Genomic DNA, 17,826 nt, shown 5'->3' with positions numbered 1-17,826 from the left:
TAGGTAAAATGCAAAGTGCATTTTTTTAAACTTAAGGTATAAGGTACTGTGCTGGTAAAGGAACTTGGGTGTCACAGCATGAGTTTGTGTAGAGAAAGAGCAGATTTGTCTCCCAAGACCAACAGCCTAGTCTGAATAACCAAGACAACCAAAGGTGTACCACAAATGAAATATGTATATAGTGTGACTGTTGCCAAGTCAGCTTGCAGTACAGAGAACAAATGTGAGTGCTTAGTAAAAAGGTTATACAAAAATTGCTGGGCTGATTAACATCCATGATAAAACATCTAACTTGGACCAGGTAGCGGTATATGGAATACATTTCTTTAACAGTGCATATCATATATAAAATATACATATCATATATAAAAACACATTTTTTCCATATGGTCAGCTCCAGATAGCTGATATTTTCCAATTACAGTAACACCATTAGACATTGTTAATAATATTAGTTAACACATTGAGTTGACAACCATTTGTCACTTTGTTTGCACACAAATTAGACCTCTGCACTTAACGCATCCGTGCAGTGGATTACCCACATACATGCATGCTAGTGAGCACATACACTAGGGGGCAGCGTGTACACTTGCCTGGAGGAGCAGTCAGCCCTATCCATGGTGCCTGGGGAGCAATTGGGGGTTAGGTGCCTCGCTCAAAGGCACTTCAGTCATGGACCATCAGCCGAGGGCATGCAAAGGGCCTATATTGAAGCTAGTATTACTGCTATTGGTGCATGGCCTTTGGCTAAAGCGACTCATTTTGCTTCAAATTGTCCACCCAACATAAACCTGTGACCCAATAAAGCCATAGATTATCTGTTCTTCAAATCAACAATCCTCCATCACTTTTCCCAGGTTCTGATGGCCAATGGTGGTGCTTTGATGGGCTGCTAGTTAGCAGAGTTGAGCAGCCGCTGTCCAAAGTCACTGCTTTGCTCACAGGAGCTGTTAATACGTGCCTTTTTTGAGTGGCACATGGCATTTGTGTGGCTGTGCCACTACCAAGCAGCGTGAGCAGCAAGTGCCACTCATCGCCAGTTATTGATCATTTTGCTAGGTGGCGTATGTGCCATTTCCAGATGGTGGAGTTGCCACTTCCTGTTGCCAGATGCCAATAAGGGACTGATCCCTCACTGAGGTTAAAAGTGATCTCAGCATGGTTTATTATATTGAATATGGCCATACTACCACCACTGGTACTGGGTGCAATATCAATACAATAAAAGCACCCCACCTTGTACTTCTGCAGACACCTAAATTAAATAGAGCATCGACTACGCCACCCCTATATTATGGGGAAGGGGACCCCTCTCACAGGCCACTCAACCAAAAGTGTGTCTAGAGCCAGCCAATAATACACCTGCATCAATCAGAATATAACATTGCAGTACATTTTATTTTACAATTATTAAAAAAACATTAAGAACAAGGAGTCTTCAAGATTGTAGTTACTATTGATAACTGTATGGGACTAACTAGCTTAGCACAGGCCCCAAATAAGTGTGGCCAAGGAGGTGCCCAAGCCCACAGTGCTCTTCGCCCAAAAGTACCCCCAATCAACGACCAATGCCCATACAAACCCACGCTCACCAAATAAAGATCACCCACAGCAATACAGGCCACAGGCCTTAGGGTGGTAGGTGCCTTGTCCTCTCCTCCAATAAACACCAAATGCTGCAATAATGGGATCAGCAGCTTGCAAAACCTGCAGATCTGCCAAACTACACGATGAAATAGCATCCACTGCTAGTGATAAGGCCACCTGGGGTCCCAAGGTTGTTCCGTTTGCCACTAACGACACCTCAGGAGGAACTGAAATACCCCCAGCACTTCCTCGACAACAGCTGGCAGCCAGGATAGAGCATCAGCATTACCATTAACTATACCTGGCCTATACTTGATCTCATAATTAAACAATGCCAACCGAATTGCCCAATGCTGTTCAACTGCTCCCAATTTTGCTGATTGCAGGAAACCTGGGGGATTGTCAGTATACACAACAAACTGGGTACCTAACAAATACTCCCTAAACTTCAGTCACTGCCCATTTAAGAGCCAGAAGTTCAAGCTTCATTGTACTATAATTGGACACACTGCGCTCACTAGGGCGCAATCCTCGACTAGCGAATGCAATAGGGCATCGCTGTCCCCCCTGATCTTGGTACAATACTGCTCCTAATCCTGCATGGCTAGCATCAATATCCAAAATGAAATGGCTTGCAAAGTCAGCATACCCCAATACAGGTGCACTTACCAAGCGGTCCTTTAGTGCCTGAAAGCTTGCCTCACATGCCTCATCCCAATGTGAAGTTAACATGTCATGCAGCCTTGGCTTGGGCTGTTTCTTGGACCCCTGTACAGCCCCCACCAGCCTATGAAGGGGTGCAGCCAACTTGGCGAACCCCTCCACAAAACACCTATAATAGGATGCGAACCCTAAAAAAAATGATCAACTCTTTGACAGAGGTGGGGCCCTAAATAATTAACCCTAGTTTGAAAAAAGTGACTGAGCTTCAGATTATGCTGTTGGACACGGCTAAACACCATATCCAATCGCTGAAGATACTGTTGGAAATCTTGTGAAAAAATTAGTGTCATCCAAATACAGCAAGAGCGCATGAAAGCTCTGATCTCCAAATAATCAATCCATTAAACGTTGGAAAGTGCTGGGGCATTGCATAATCCAAACGGCATTCGATTAAACTCAAGCCAAAAGGTGTACAAAAGCAGTCTTTTCCTTGTCCTCCTTTGCCACAGGAACCTGATCATAGCCACTTGCCAAGTCTAATGTGCTAAACCACTTGGCCCCACACAAAGCATTTAAGGACTCTTCTATTCTGGGAAAAGGAAAGGCATCTTGACTAGTCTTGGCATCAAGTTGACGGTAATCACCACACACGAATGGACCCATCCTTGTTCTGCACCACTACTATGGGAGAAACATAAGGGCTAGAACTAGGATGCACCACTTGATGTTCTACTAGCTCCTGAATATGAGCTTTAACCAAATCGTATCGAGAAGGAGGCAAGCGGCGATACCTCTGTTGCACTGGAACCACATCCAGTAAAGGAACGGTATGCTGGACTAATGTGGTGCACCGCAGGTCACCATCTTCTGGCTGCTCCCTTTAGGGGTCGCCACAGCGGATCATCTGCCTCCTCTACTTTCACACCAACCATCTCCATGTCCACCTTCACTACATCCATAAACCTTCTCGGCGGTCTACCACTTCTCCTACCCAGAAGCTCCATCTCCAACATTCTTTGCCCAATATATCCACTATTCCTCCTCAACACCTGTCCAAACCATCTCAACCTGGACTCTTTGGCTTCATCTCCAACCTGCTCCACCTTCACTGTCCCTCTGATCTGCTCATTTCTAATCTTGTCCATCCTTGTCACTCCCAACGAAAATCTCAGCATCTTCATCTCCACCACCTCCAGCTCAGCCTCCTGTCTTTTAGACAGAGCCACAGTCTCCAAACCATACATCATAGCAGGACGCACTACTGTCTTGAAAACCTTCCCTTTCACTCTTGCTGCTATCCTTCAGTCACATCAGCCCTGACATCAATCTCCACCCACTCCATCCAACCTGCACCCTCTTCACCACTTTTCTACACTGTCCACTGCTCTGGATGGTTGACCCAAGATGAAGTCATCCACCTTTACGACCTCTACTCCTTGCATCTTCACCTTTCCACCTGCATCCCTCTCATTCACACACATGTATTCCATCTGGCCTTCATTCCTGACCTTCATTCCTCTCCAGTGCAAACCTCCTCTCCAGATTCTCTTCCACCTGCCCTCTACTCTCAGATTACAATGTCATCTCCTGCCTCACATCTGTCAACCTGTCCATCACCATTGCAAACAAGGGGCTCAAAGCTGATCTGATGTAAACCCACCTTGAAACCATTTGTCACTCCAACTGCACACCTCACCACCGTCTCACTATCCTCATACATGTCCTGAACCACCCTAACATACTTTTCAGCTACACCTGACTTCCTCATACAGTACCACAACTCCTGCCTTGGCACCCATCATGCCTTCTCTAGATCCACAAAGACACAATGTAGCTCCTTCTGACCTTCTCTATACTTCTTCACCAACAGTCAATGCAAGAATTGCATCTGTGGTACTCTTTCTAGGCATGAAACCAAACAGCTGCTCACTGATCTGAACCTCTTGCCTTAGCCTTGCTTCAACAACTCTTTCCCATACCTTCATGGTGTGGCTCGACAACTTTATACCTCTGTAGTTACTGCAGCTCTGCACATCACCCTTGTTCTTAAAAATGGGGACCAATACACTGCTTCTCCACTCAGGCATCCTCTCACTCTCCAGGATTTTGTTAAACAACCTGGTTAAAAAGACCACTGCCTTCTCTCCTAAACATCTCCATACCTCCACAGGTATGTCATCTGGACCAACTGCCTTTCCATTCTTCATGCTTTTTAAAGCTGCTCTCACTTCCACCTTACTAATTCTCTGCACTTCCTCTTCCACCATCTCTCCCCCTGTTGTCCTCCTCTCTTCTCTCTTGTTTTCTTCATTCATTAGTTCTACAAATAACTCCTTCCATCTACTCATCACTGTGTTCACTCACTAGTACATTTCCCTCTCTATCCCTTAGCCTAACCTGCTGTACATCCTTTCCAGCTCTATCACTGTTTAGCCAAGCGAGACAAGTCCTTTACTCCTTTACTGTTCAGCCTCTCATACAGCTCATCATAGGCCTGAGCCCTAGCCACCATTCTTTTTGCTATGCTACTAGCCTCACAGTACTCCTGCCTACTTCCTTCATCTCTGGTTATCCCACTTTTTCTTAGCTGCCTTCTTCTGAAGACTCTCCTGGACTTCCTCATTCCACCAACTTTCCTTGTCTTCTTTCCTCTGACCAGATGAAACACCCAACACATTCTTGCCAGTTTCTCTCACCACCTTAGCTGTAGCTTCCCAGTCCTCAGGTAGCTCCTCACTGCCCCCAAGGGCCTGTTGCAATTTTTCCCTGAAGTGCCGGCAACCATCCTCTTCCTTCAGCTTCCACCATCACAGCTCTTTGTTTCTAATCTCATTCTACAGACAACCACCCTAAGCTGCCTTGCTACACTTTCCCGGTACCATTTTACAATCTCCAATCTCCTTTAGGTGGCATCTCCTGCTAAGGATATAATCCAACTGTGTGCACCTCCCTCCACTCATGTCACCCTGTGTTCTTCCCTCTTCTGAAAATATGCATTCACCACAGCCATTTCCATTCTCTTTGCAAAATCTACAACCATCTGACCTTCCGCATTTCTGTCTTTCACACCATATATACCCAGCACCTCTTCATCCCCTCTGTTCCCTTCACCAACAGGTCCATTGAAGTCTGCACCAATCACTAATCTCTCCTCTCTAGGGACACCATCTACCACTTCTTCCATCTTACTCAAACTCCTCTCTTCTGACAACCAACCTGTGGTGCATATGACCAGTGTCATGTAGCTACTGTCTACATGTTAGTCTGTTAAAGCAGAAAGTAATTCCAGTATTGATTTTTCCCGAACTCACTTGGCCATCCATATGTGCTCAAGAACAGGGGGAGGTGCAAGCATTGCTGAAAAAGTGTCAGGGCATCTTTAGTGAATATGATGGTGAACTGGGGTGCAAACCAGCCATTAGGGGTGTACTTTGTGTACTTCTGGTGCTGGTCCCAAGCCCGGATAAATGGTGAGGGTTGCGTCAGGAAGGGTTTCATGTGTCAACCATCTGCATGATGGTTTTGGCACAAGTTTTACGCCAGAGGCCCTTCCTGACAACCCTTTTCAGCAATGCTTGCACCTCCCCCTGTTCTTGAGCACATAAGGATGGCCAAGTGAGTGGGGGAAGAAGAAAAAAAAAAAAAAAAAAAAAAAAAAAAAAAAAAAAAAAAAAAAAAAACAACAACACCTTACTTTCTGCTTTAACAGACTGAACAGTAGCTACATGACACTGGTCATCCCACGAACATGTACCACCCCAGGGGTACACAGGCTGGACAACATGCAATTCCCCCAACACTGTCTTGGGTTGAAGCCACCCATCTTGATCGCCCACATTTACAACTGGCACCTGCAGGGCCCCCCTCCCCATTGGGATAAGCGCAGAAGGAATAAGGAGATCACCTAGCAGTTGGTCCCTCTACAAAACATACTGGCGCCAAGAACCCAGCTGAGAGAACAGACCGAGCCTTCATGGCATGAAGCCGGAACCAGCGTCATAGCACCTGCTGACACATGGACAGCAGGACCCCGCACCAACCCAAACCTACCATCCTGTGAAATACACTTTAAATTTTATCACTCACAGCCTGTTGCCAGACTTTACCTGCCTGCTGGACATCTGAAACCTCAAAAAGAGCCTGTCCATGCTGTAAAAACAACTCCTGATAGCACTGACCAATGATATTCATATCGACCAGGCCTGGAATTGCCTTTTTGGAGAGGTGGCTTCAGGCATCAGGAGCATTTGTGATCAAGATACCCATTTTAGGTAAAGCTCAGACAAACATCAACTTCCACATAGGGTATTTCCAAGCCATTTGCAGCCTTTAATTGGAACCAAGAACATGACTAAAGCAGATTGGAACTCCTGAGACAAATGTTCACCAAAAAATTCTTATTACAGTACTCACCATAGAACCAGTGTCCAATAGACAGGCTATCGCTACACCCCCAACAATAATCTCTACTGTTGGGCATGTTCCAATCAATCATTTCCAATCAGGAAATTCCCAAATGACTGAGCCCACAACATCCCCTCCTGACACTGGGGCAATCATGCCGGAGGGTATTAGTTTTCCTGCTGTGTAGCAACAAGGGTTGCAGACCCTACGGTTCCAGAATCCTCCTCTAACGGTGTTCCACAAAACCGAGCAATATGCCCAGGTCGGTTACACTGCAAACAGATCACTCGGCCATCGGCCTGAATCCTACCCTTGAACCTTGGTTGAAGGAGCCACCCCTAGGTGGAGCAGGGAAGGGAGGAGACTCGACGCTTCAAAATGGCATCTATCTGCCTTTGCTGCCCCTCTTTTAAATCAATCAACTCATCAGTATGTTTTGCCATGACAGCATCTGCATCCACCCCACCCTCTACTGCAGCAGTATAAGTAGAAAGAGAGTGAGCCCAAGCTCGCTGTGTACTAGAAGACTCACCCTCTTCTGCCCAACAAATTGCTTTGCTTTTGATTGCTAAAAAGGTGAGTGTAGGAACTAATCGAACCTGGCGTCATAGCTCTCCTCAGAACATCCCTAACGTGTTCAATAAACTAATCACGTTATACACGGTCTGGACTAGTAAAGCAAGAAGGGTCTCGACACATTACTACCTCCATCAAACACAGCAGAGCATGGGAATAAGCTCTCAAAGACTCCCCTTCATGCTGTCGTCGCTGAAAGAACTGGTTCTGTAAACTAATACAAGACTGGGCACAGCCATAAACGCTAATAAGAATGTCAAATTTTCTCTGGGTCATCCTGCTCACCTATAGGGCGAAACAATCTCTGTACGTGCTTCACCGTCTAATAAATCAAATACAGTCAGAGCCTGTTCAGATCGGGAACCAGGACGAGAGATCAAAAACCTGCACACCTCTTCTATCCAATCTTCAACCCCAAGGGAATTGCTGCACACATCTCCTGAAAACCTTGGACACTTCCTTTCTCTTGGCATATACATCAACCTCTATTACACCACTAGCAATAACTGGCTCCTCAGAAGCACCACCTCGAATAGGAGACTAGATGAACCTTCTCCTGCTGGAGTGACTGCCACTGGCCTCTATCATTTCCTCTCTAAGCCTAGTGTTCTCTGCACGAAGTTGCTGTACCAAATCGGTAAGAGCCCTCAACTGCTCTGCCACCTCGTGAGCCATTTTAATAAACAATGAAGGGAAAAAAAAAAAAAAAATCTGAAAGTTACATAAAAATATGCCCACAAATTAAAGTCAAATATAAGAATTCCAATCTTTTCAGATGAATCCGTCTTTCCCAGAGTGTCACAATGGTCCTGATGCTTCCAGCAATAATATCCACCTGCTGCCCACTGACTTCCCTCCACTCTTATAACAAACACTGAGCCCCCATAATAAAACTGCCACTTATATCTAATTAGATACAGGGTATAGTTGGCATATGGTTCAACTAAAGTGATACTGCCACCTACGCCAAATGTGGCCATACTACCACCACTGGTACTGGGCGCAATATCAATACAATAAAAAGCACCCCACCTTGTACTTATGCAGACACCTAAATGAAATAGAGCTTCGACTACACCACCCCTATATTATGCAGAAGGGGACCCCTCTCACAGGCCACTCAACCAAAAGAGTGTCTAGAGCCAGCCAATAATACACCAGCAATCAATCAGAATAACATTGCAGTACATTTTATTTTACTTTACAATTATTTAAAAAAAATATTAAGAACAAGGAGTCTTAAAGATTGAAGTTACTAGTGATAACTGTATGGGATTCAGGCTAATTACCAAGACTAGTTAGCATAGCACAGGCCCCAAATAAGCGTGGCCAAGGAGGTGCCCAAGCCCACGGTGCTCTTCGCCCAAAAGTACCCCCAGTCAACGACCAATGACCATAGAAACCTACGCTCACCAAATAAAGATCACCCACAGCAATACTACACAACAAATAAAACACCCAAAGATGGCACAGCCAGAGCACCGGGGCAGCCCACCCCTTGACCACAAGTCAAAGAAAAGAATAAAAGTAGACACAATCCAGGGTGCAACCATGAACAAACGACCTGGGATATGCTATTACAAAATCCCATAAATAGCAGTGGTAATACCTAAAAACCTCAATCCCAACACTACATCCTAAACAAAAAAACTACAATCGATAAAAATAGATACAAGAAACACTTATACCATTTGCAAAGCACAATAATAAAAACAAAAACTGAGTGGAGGGAAGAAACAGCGGCCCACAAGCACCCCAGCTGCGATCCCACTCCAGGTAACAGGCACTACTGACACCACTATGATTGCTTGCTCAGCATACTTGCGCCATAGCTACATATGCAGACAACGGTAGATCAGCAGCACCACTTAGGCCACGGTTGATACCCAAACACGTTAGCCGAGTCTGCTAAGCGCACTTCTCTGATTCTCACCTGGTTGGCTACCCCTGCTAACACACATACACTAGGAATGAAAAATAGTCTGAAATTACACTCTGCACACTTCAAACCATCACCACCAGCATCCTGCTAACAGTTAACAACCATATACAAACTTACCAAACTGAGTTCTTTCAGCAGCAACAAACAATCCGCACAAACCCTTTGATTAACAAAGCAGGAAGTGAGCTCAGCTAGGTGTGCTCCCCTTTTATCTGTCCCCGGAAATCAGTATGCCACCTACCCACATTCCACCCACCACAAAGTGGGCGTGTCCCTCATTAATGGCCATCTTCACTTTAATGTGTAAATGTGAAACCCCTAAGCATTCCACCATACTACAAATAGTTAAATGGGTTTCACAAAGATTTGTAAGCCAAAAAAAAAGTGGTTTACATTTTCACCACATAACATCACTGGAGCTCAGCTCTGTTTGCTGTTGAGACAAACCAAAGATGCAAAAGCTTCGGTTCAGTCTAGTCTGCTCCAGCCCAGTTGAACTACACAGCTCTGAAAACATCACACTTATATCATAGTAAGGTAAAAAAAAAAAAAACAGATTTGTGCCACTTCAGTCTGGTAATGTAATCATAGCCCAAGACAAACAAGTTTGAGATGTTAAATGTTGTGTTCACGTTAATGACAGACGAGGAAATTTCCTGAATGAGTGTGAACTATAATGTTAAAGAGATCGGATCTGAGTGAAAAGTCAGAAAATGATGCTTGTAATGAACATAGCCAAACCCCCGCAATCTGCACCTAAATATCTACTGTAGACTCTTAACATGCACACATGCACATAAACATACATGTAAATACACATGTAACAAAAAAATATATACTTTAGTGTTGTTTCTTGCTGGATTTCCTTACCTGTCAAAATGCAAGATCCAGGCTAATTGAAATGCTTCTTTCAAACCTTGAACTGGTGGACTTTCTCCTTTAGCACGTTTCTGTTATAGAAACAAACTAACAAATGAATAACGCACAGCAGGCAACTGATGTGAATTGCTCACTTGACTGCAACCAAAGACAGCCCTTAATACATATCGAAATTTTGAATTTGAATACCTATAGAAATTTGAATGTGACTGTTGCTATGACACACCTAAAAACCAACCAATAGAGAATGGCATAGGATGACAAACAAGTCACGTTAACCATAATTAGATGGCAGTTTTGATGTCCAACTAAGATATGCTTGTCATGCCACTATGCCACATCATTTCACATCCATCTTCTTGTGCAGTACACTAATTAATGAATTAATTTAAAAGACAGATGAGCAGCTTACCTATGCGTGGTGCTTAGCATGGTGCCATCATGGTGATTGTTGCATCCTGATATGCATCCCGATACTGTGTAAGGTGCATACAACAATAATAACCTTAACATTAAAAAATGCTTTATTTATATTGCACCTGTCCCTCCCAAGCTTAAAGTTCTCCACAAAATGAATCATGTCAAGTCAGGATACACTGCCATTCCTTCACAGCCATGTGCTAAATAAGGAATGAAATACAGATCCTACAGAACACAGACAGAACACAAGACAGACAGAGCATATAAGGTGAAAATAGCACAAAAACCAACGAAGAAATGCAACAAATATAGATGATATATAGTGCATATTACAAAAGTCTTTAGCACCAATGGCTGTGGATGTATTTTTCAACAGTGTAAACTATAAACTGTTGGAGCACAGACAGTGTGTAGAAAATGACTTGTGTGTATGAAGCAAAATGTGTGTCTCATGTCAAGTAGCAGGATGCAGTGGGTAGAGTGGAGTAGCTGAAAAAAAAAGAATACCAGAAAAAAAAAGAATAAGAGTATGATGGTGTGAGTCAGTCTCAAGTCTCTTAGGCATGGGTCTGGGTCAAGTCTTGATTCTTTGAGGTGTGAGTCAGAGTCAAGTCTCAAGTTGTGTAGGGGTGAGTCTTGGAGGTGTGAATTCATTACATTACATTACATTACATTTAGCAGACGCTTTTATCCAAAGCGACTTACAAATAATGTGGTACATAGAACAAACATAGTTAGGCCTTAAAGGAGGCCAAAGGGTAATAGCGGGGTAGAGAAGGGAAGGAGGGCAAGAAGGAGATGAGGTTGGTAGTGGTTAGATTGCAAGAGGCGATTAGAGTAAGTGCTCCCTGAAGAGCTCTGTCTTCAGGAGTTTCTTAAAAATAGCTAGGGACGCCCCTGCTCTGACAATGGAAGGTAGCTTGTTCCACCATTGGGGAATCAAGTATGTGAACAGTCTCGATTGCTTTGTGTGAATGTTTGGCAAAGCTAAGCAACGTTCATAGGAGGATCGCAGCGTCCGGGCGGTGCTGTAAGCCTTTAGGAGCGAGTGCAGGTAGGAAGGAGCCTGCTCTGTTAACACCTTCTAGGCAATCGTAAGAGTTTTAAATTTGATAGTAGCAGCAACCGGTAACCAGTGGAGCTCAATGAGCAGTGGGGTGACATGCGCCCGTTTTGGTTGGTTAAAGACCAGACGCGCTGCAGCATTCTGAACCATCTTCAGTGGTTTTACAACAAAGGCCGGGAGGCCCGTTAGTATGGCATTGCAGTAGTCGAGGCGTGAGATGACCACTGCTTGTACCAAGAGTTGGGTAGCTCGTTGTGTTAGAAACGGCCATATCTGTCTGATGTTGTACAGCGCAAAGCGGCATGACCGAGCCACCGAAGCAACATGGTGCATAAAGGAGAGTTGGTCATCTACCATAACCCCCAGGTTCCTAGCAACCTTCGTCGGGGAGAGTGAGAGTGAGTCGATGGTTATGGTGAAGTTGTGTTGAATGGATTGTTTAGCTGGTATAACCAGAAGTTCAGACTTGGACAGGTTTAGTTGAAGGTGGTGTTCCTTCATCCATGTGGATAAGTAAGTAAGTAAGTAAGTGATACTGTTTTGATCCCACAACCGGGGAAATTCCATCTCCGCATTTAACCCATCCATGCAAGTGAAACACCACACACACACTAGGGGGCAGTGAGCACACTTGCCTGGAGCGGTGGGCAGCCCTATCCATGGTGCCCGGGGAGCAATTAGGGGTTGGGTGTCTTGCTCAAGGACACCTCAGTCATGGACTGTCGGCGTGGGGATTGAACCGGCAACCTTCCGGTCACAGGGCCAGATCCCTAACCTCCAGCCCACGACTGCCCATTATCATCAGGGGAGAGCGCGAATGCAGTCCCCCACTACCAGAAATTATGCAGTCGAGATTCCCGCATTTGGGGAATTCGCAAGGGTCAGCACCACCCAAGTGCAATGGCAGAGCCTCACCCTGGGTGAACCACCTTCGTGATCATGGTATCGCCCCTGCCAGGATATGCCAGGATATGTCCGAGAGGCACTGCGATATCCGCACAGAGATCGACGGGTCATCAGGCGGGAATGACAGATAGAGCTGGGTGTCGTCAGCATAGCAATGGTACGAGAAGCCATGTGAGTGGATAACCCGGCCTAGAGAGGTGGTGTAAATAGAGAGAAGGGGGTCCCAGTACCGATCCCTGGGGAACCCCAGTGGACAGCGAGTGGGCTGAGGAGAGCTCTCCATGCCACGACACCTTGAATGAGCGCTCAGTAAGGTACGATCTGAACCATAGTAGCGCATTGTCTGAGATACCCATGTTCGATAGACTAGATAGGAGAAATTCATGATTGACTGTGTCAAAAGTGGCTGAGAGGTCCAGCAGAATGAGTACTGAGGGCTGTCCTGCAGCTCTGGCAGTTTTTAGTGCCTCAATCACATATAAAAGAGCCGTTTCAGTGGAGTGCCCTTTTTTAAAACCTGATTGATTTGGGTCCAGGAGGTAATTCTGGGAGAGGAAACCAGAGACCTGACTGTAGACTGCTCTTTCTATAGTTTTGGAAAGAAAGGGTAGTAGTGAGACTGGCCTGTAGTTATCAACCTGGGTAGGGTTGCGAGAAGGCTTTTTAAGCAATGGTGTGACTTGGGCTTGTTTAAAGAGAGTTGGAAACACACCAGTAGTTATGGAGGCATTGATGGTGTGTGTGATAGCTGGGATGATAGCAGATGCAATGGTTTGTAGTAGGTTGGTAGGAATCGGATCAAGTGGACATGTAGTAGGACGGCTACATGTTACAAGAGTCAGTGCCTCGCTCTCAGTGAGAGGAGTAAACGAGGAGAAGATGGCACCTTTGGTCGAGGGATACAGAGGAGCACAGCATGTGCAACCGCTACAAGTTGCATCAGTGAACTGGCTGCTTATGGCCGCCACTTTTCCAGTGAAAAAAGAGGCAAGGTTTCATTCTTTCTCTACCTGCTGCTGTCTGAGACAGAGCAGTGTCCATGTCAGACAGCAATGCTAATGATTGTAGTTTCATTGAGGCACTCAGTTACAACTGCTTGGCTCATTGAAATATGTCTGAGCACCTGGCCAGTTATGTTTTCAAGGTAGGAAGACTTCCATGGGTCAATTCTGGAAAGGGTTGTCTTAACATCTACTGTTGACAGGCTTAAGTATTTGGTCAGAGGTTGAAGACCTGGTCTTCTTCACTGGCTGGTTGTTTCTTCAAGCCCCCTGTGATCACTTTATACATTAATAAATGCAGCAGGTTTAGTTTGTGCATGCTGCATTGAAGACTAGTCTAAGTCCTGAAGAAATGTAGATGACAGCAAGCCTTAGGCCGACTTTACAGGGTGAAACTAACATGCAACTTTTGTTGCTTGAAACCTACAAGAAGCTAAAGTGAATTTGAGCTGTATAATATAAAGCATCTTGCAACTCATTTTAAACCTGAGCCATAACAGTGGCCACCATCACAACTTTGTGAAATAAGTTATCAAAACAGCCAATCAAAACACCAGTAGTGCATCACTAATGGTGAGGCCATGATTCCACAACAGAGGTGCTTTTTACACAGAATAAGCACTTACTCATCCTCAATGTATCCACCACAACTAAAACCCACACTAACTCACACATACTAAACCAACTCTCTGATACTGAGCAATGCAATAAATACATACTTCATACATTTAACTGACAAACAACAACATGAATAACAGTCCCTTTTCCTGGTGCACACTGCCATCTTCCTCGCTGATTGCCATGCCTCTCAAGCATCTAGAGGCCAGAACTCTATTTGGTTATATTATCTCATAATGGGCACTTTTAAATATCTTTTTAAAAATTCAGTATCATATATATATATATATATATATATATATATATATATATATATTGTTACAAGAAATTGCCAACGTATATTTGTTGCCTAGAAGCAACATTGCAGGGCAGTGGAATGGTTTCAGCCAGTCACAAGCCAGATCTCACCACTGTGTGCAGTAGAGGGTTACGCACATGAGCTCTTATTTACCTGTTATTCACCATTGTAGGGGCAGTTGTGGGCTGGAGGTTAGGGAACCAGCCCTATGACCGTGAACCCTATGAAGGTCGCCGGTTCGAACCCCTTGGCTGACAATCCATGACTGAAGTGCCCTTGAGCAAGGCACCTAACCTCCAATTGCTCCCCATGTGCTGTGGATAGGGCTGTCCACTGCTCTGGGCAAGTGTGCTCACTGCCCCCTAGTGTGTGTGTTCACTAGTGTGCATGCATGTGGGTGTTTCACTTTGTGGAGGTCTAATTCCACAGTGTGCAAAACAGTTGGCAAAATGATTCTAAAAATCTGTTAGTCACCTTATTATTTTTGGCTGAAATATTTTTTTGAAGTGTTTTTGCAGTTTTCATGTGAATTATGTGAAGATGGACAGTGGCAAGACCTGCAGGAAACCAATGTATGAAAAAGCTAGTTAGAAAATGCTGGTTAGCTACAAAATTTTGATGCGACATTAATTTAAGTTACTGAGTAAGCTCTCATCTGCTTCCATCTGTCACGCACAACTACATGAGGTACATAGTGATATTTTTTGTGTAAATGCTTTAGTGAATGGCGATTTTGTAATGAACTCTGCAGGAAAAGGAGATCAGGAGGAGGGCTGGTGATCCTGTTATGAGAATCAATGAAACCATCGGAATGACTTTGAGATCATAACCGCATAATGAAGCCATCGGTCTTTGCTATGCGTCATTCTCAGTGATATGAAGTGACAACTGTGCAGATTTCTTCACACGTTGCTGTGAAACTCGACATCTAATGAAATTTTTAGATCTTCTGAGACATAAAGAAACAATTTCATTTCACAGTTATATGAAACGTCTGCCCTGCGATGGACTGGCGACCTGTCCAGGGTGTATCTTGCCTTCCGCTCGATGACTGCTGGGATAGGCTCCAGCATCCCCCCGAGACCCTTACGGAGAAGCGGCTTAGAAAATGGATGGATGGATAGAGTTATATGAAACTGAGGAATCCTATAATTAATTATGGTTACTTACATAAAGAGTGTCATTTACATTCAGTCTGCAATCTCTTTCAGGCTGCATGTCTGAGATTTTTATGATTGTTTTGTTGTCAGAAAAAGGTAAAAAAAATTAGGATTTCTTTTTTCTTTTTGCAAAAATGGAGTGTACACACAACTTTTCATCAAATTCAAATAAGAAAAAAATCCACTCTACTTACAAACCCAAACACAAATGGAATAATTAGAATCTGCATTTTCCAGAGAATTTGTCCAATTTGTCTTTAATGAGCTGTAAGTGAGAGACTTGTGTACAGAATGCAAGAAGATGCTTTTCAGCAAAGGTGGCTGATACAGCAGTAAATATCATGATATGTTAAGAAATATTCATGTTCTAGGGTATGTCATGATACACGGGTAACTTAGAGCAGACAAAACCGGACCAGTAGTGCCACAATAAAAGATAACCATCAAGTTTATAGCCCTTTTTAAGATGGATTACTACCTCTGGGGAGGTGATATTGTTTGAGTGGCAAAACTGCCATTGTCCATAGTATTAAGTCTGCTGAGCAAAACCCTTCCATAGCCCTATTTGAGCTGGATTAGTTTTACCAGAGTTTTACCAGGTAACACAATTTGTAAGGGATTTCACCAGATAGTATGGGATACAATAACCTTGTAATTTCCCTAAATTACCTAAGATAACCTCGATCACATACAAAGTGGCTGGTGCATAAGGTATGGTATTTTTTTTGTGTGTTTTTAATATCTTAATCTGGGCAAATAAATAGAAATTGTGTACTAAAATTTGCATTAAATTGCCATCTTCAGTGTTTTTTGTTTTTGCAGAGGTTATGTTAGAGGATGTCTTTATCAAACAACAAAATGTAATTTGACCAGAATGTTCAAACTTTTGCATATGACGATCACATAATTTATCACGATAACCATAAATATCATACTGCCCACCCCTACTTTTCAAGACGTTTAAGTGACCGTGTTGTTACTTGCTGCTTGGAACTGATTGATGTGCACACTTTTCCAGGTGATACTGAAGGGTGAGCGCAGGAGAGGCCGGACCGGTGAGCTGGCACTGGATGACATCAGCCTGAGGAGAGGAGCATGTCAGGAAGAGCACAACCTGAGGAGGCTCTAACAGCAACATCTGCACAGACTCTTCACAAGTAGCTGCAGCCGCCCACATTGAGGGACATGCTTTCCCTGGCAGTTCCCTTGAGGCTCTGGTGCGTTTCCTCCAGCCTCCTGCCCAGGCTGCCAGTGCATGCTACAGTAGTGCTCCATGCCTACAGTAACCAGATCAAATTGTGAATATAGCAAAACTAAATTGGGAAAAACTAATTCTGAACAAGAACAATGTGTCAATTTTTCTACGTCACCACTCTTCAATTTCCAGTTGACCTCAACGCTCAAATACAGAAGAACGGAATGGTCATATGCTCTTAAGACTGCCTTTTTAAAGCCTTAAACTACCCAACGAGAGCATTATGTGCTTCATCAGGGCACTTAAGCGCTACCTGAGAGACAACCTATTTCCATTGTACTATTGTAAATGTATCTGTGTGTATATAGCTATATATATATATATATATATATATATATATATATATATATAGCTATATATATATATAGCTATATATATATATATATATATATATATATATATATATATATATATATATATATATATATATATATATATATATATATATATTTCAAAAACCCATATAAGCTTTGCTGGTGCATAATTTCAGTATGTGAATTCATGTATAAGTGATGCAGGGCAATGTTTACACAACCCAACTTCATGTTTTCTTGACATTATGTATATTGTAAATTACAAACCAGTAAAATTGTTTTGCATTACAGTTTCTAAGTGGCTGTATCAGCCATCCTATATTGGCATATGATACTAATGCTCTTTAAACCTTACAGTAGAGTCAGATCTTTTTGACCTGAAATCCTGTGGTCCTCAGTGGTCCTCACTCTTGTTTTAATAGACAGATGATGTCAGTATTTAAAAATGTATGCCAATAAAAGTCATGAACATTAGATGTACACCTTGTACGAATAAGCAGTGCATGCTGGTTTTTGTTAATGGATGATTACATACAGCGTGAGTTAAGATTAATACAGATCAATGAAAATGACATGTGACCTGCTAGCAGTTAAGACAGGAGTGCTTCTGAAGATCTAAGTTAAACTTGGTTCAGCCTAAATAAAAAGATTTAAGGGGGGACCGGAGGGTCATGTCCTTTCCAGTGTTTGGAGAGAGTGAGTTATTCCTGCTATTATTTCCTGCAGTCTTGTGA

The 17,826-nt window shown here is 43.5% G+C and overlaps 1 protein-coding gene and 1 non-coding gene across 2 annotated transcripts in view; both read right to left on the bottom strand.

The window, feature by feature from the left end:
• LOC108429564 (polyunsaturated fatty acid lipoxygenase ALOX15B-like) overlaps positions 1-9,373 on the bottom strand; it is a 28,859-nt gene extending 19,486 nt beyond the window's left edge. The window contains exon 1 of the mRNA XM_017701398.1: positions 9,293-9,373. The gene's annotated coding sequence lies outside the window, so the exon portion shown is untranslated. The remainder of the gene's footprint in view (positions 1-9,292) is intronic.
• A 2,969-nt stretch (positions 9,374-12,342) lies between these two features.
• LOC119263544 lies at positions 12,343-12,503 on the bottom strand. The gene has a single exon (XR_005130345.1). It is a non-coding gene; the product is annotated as a U1 spliceosomal RNA (small nuclear RNA).
• Positions 12,504-17,826: the final 5,323 nt, after the last annotated feature.

Source organism: Pygocentrus nattereri, chromosome 5 (assembly GCF_015220715.1).
Source record: "Pygocentrus nattereri isolate fPygNat1 chromosome 5, fPygNat1.pri, whole genome shotgun sequence".
Classification (NCBI taxonomy): domain Eukaryota; kingdom Metazoa; phylum Chordata; class Actinopteri; order Characiformes; family Serrasalmidae; genus Pygocentrus; species Pygocentrus nattereri.
The sequence above is the reverse complement of the archived record's forward strand: the minus strand, read 5'-3'. Positions and strand labels throughout refer to the sequence as shown.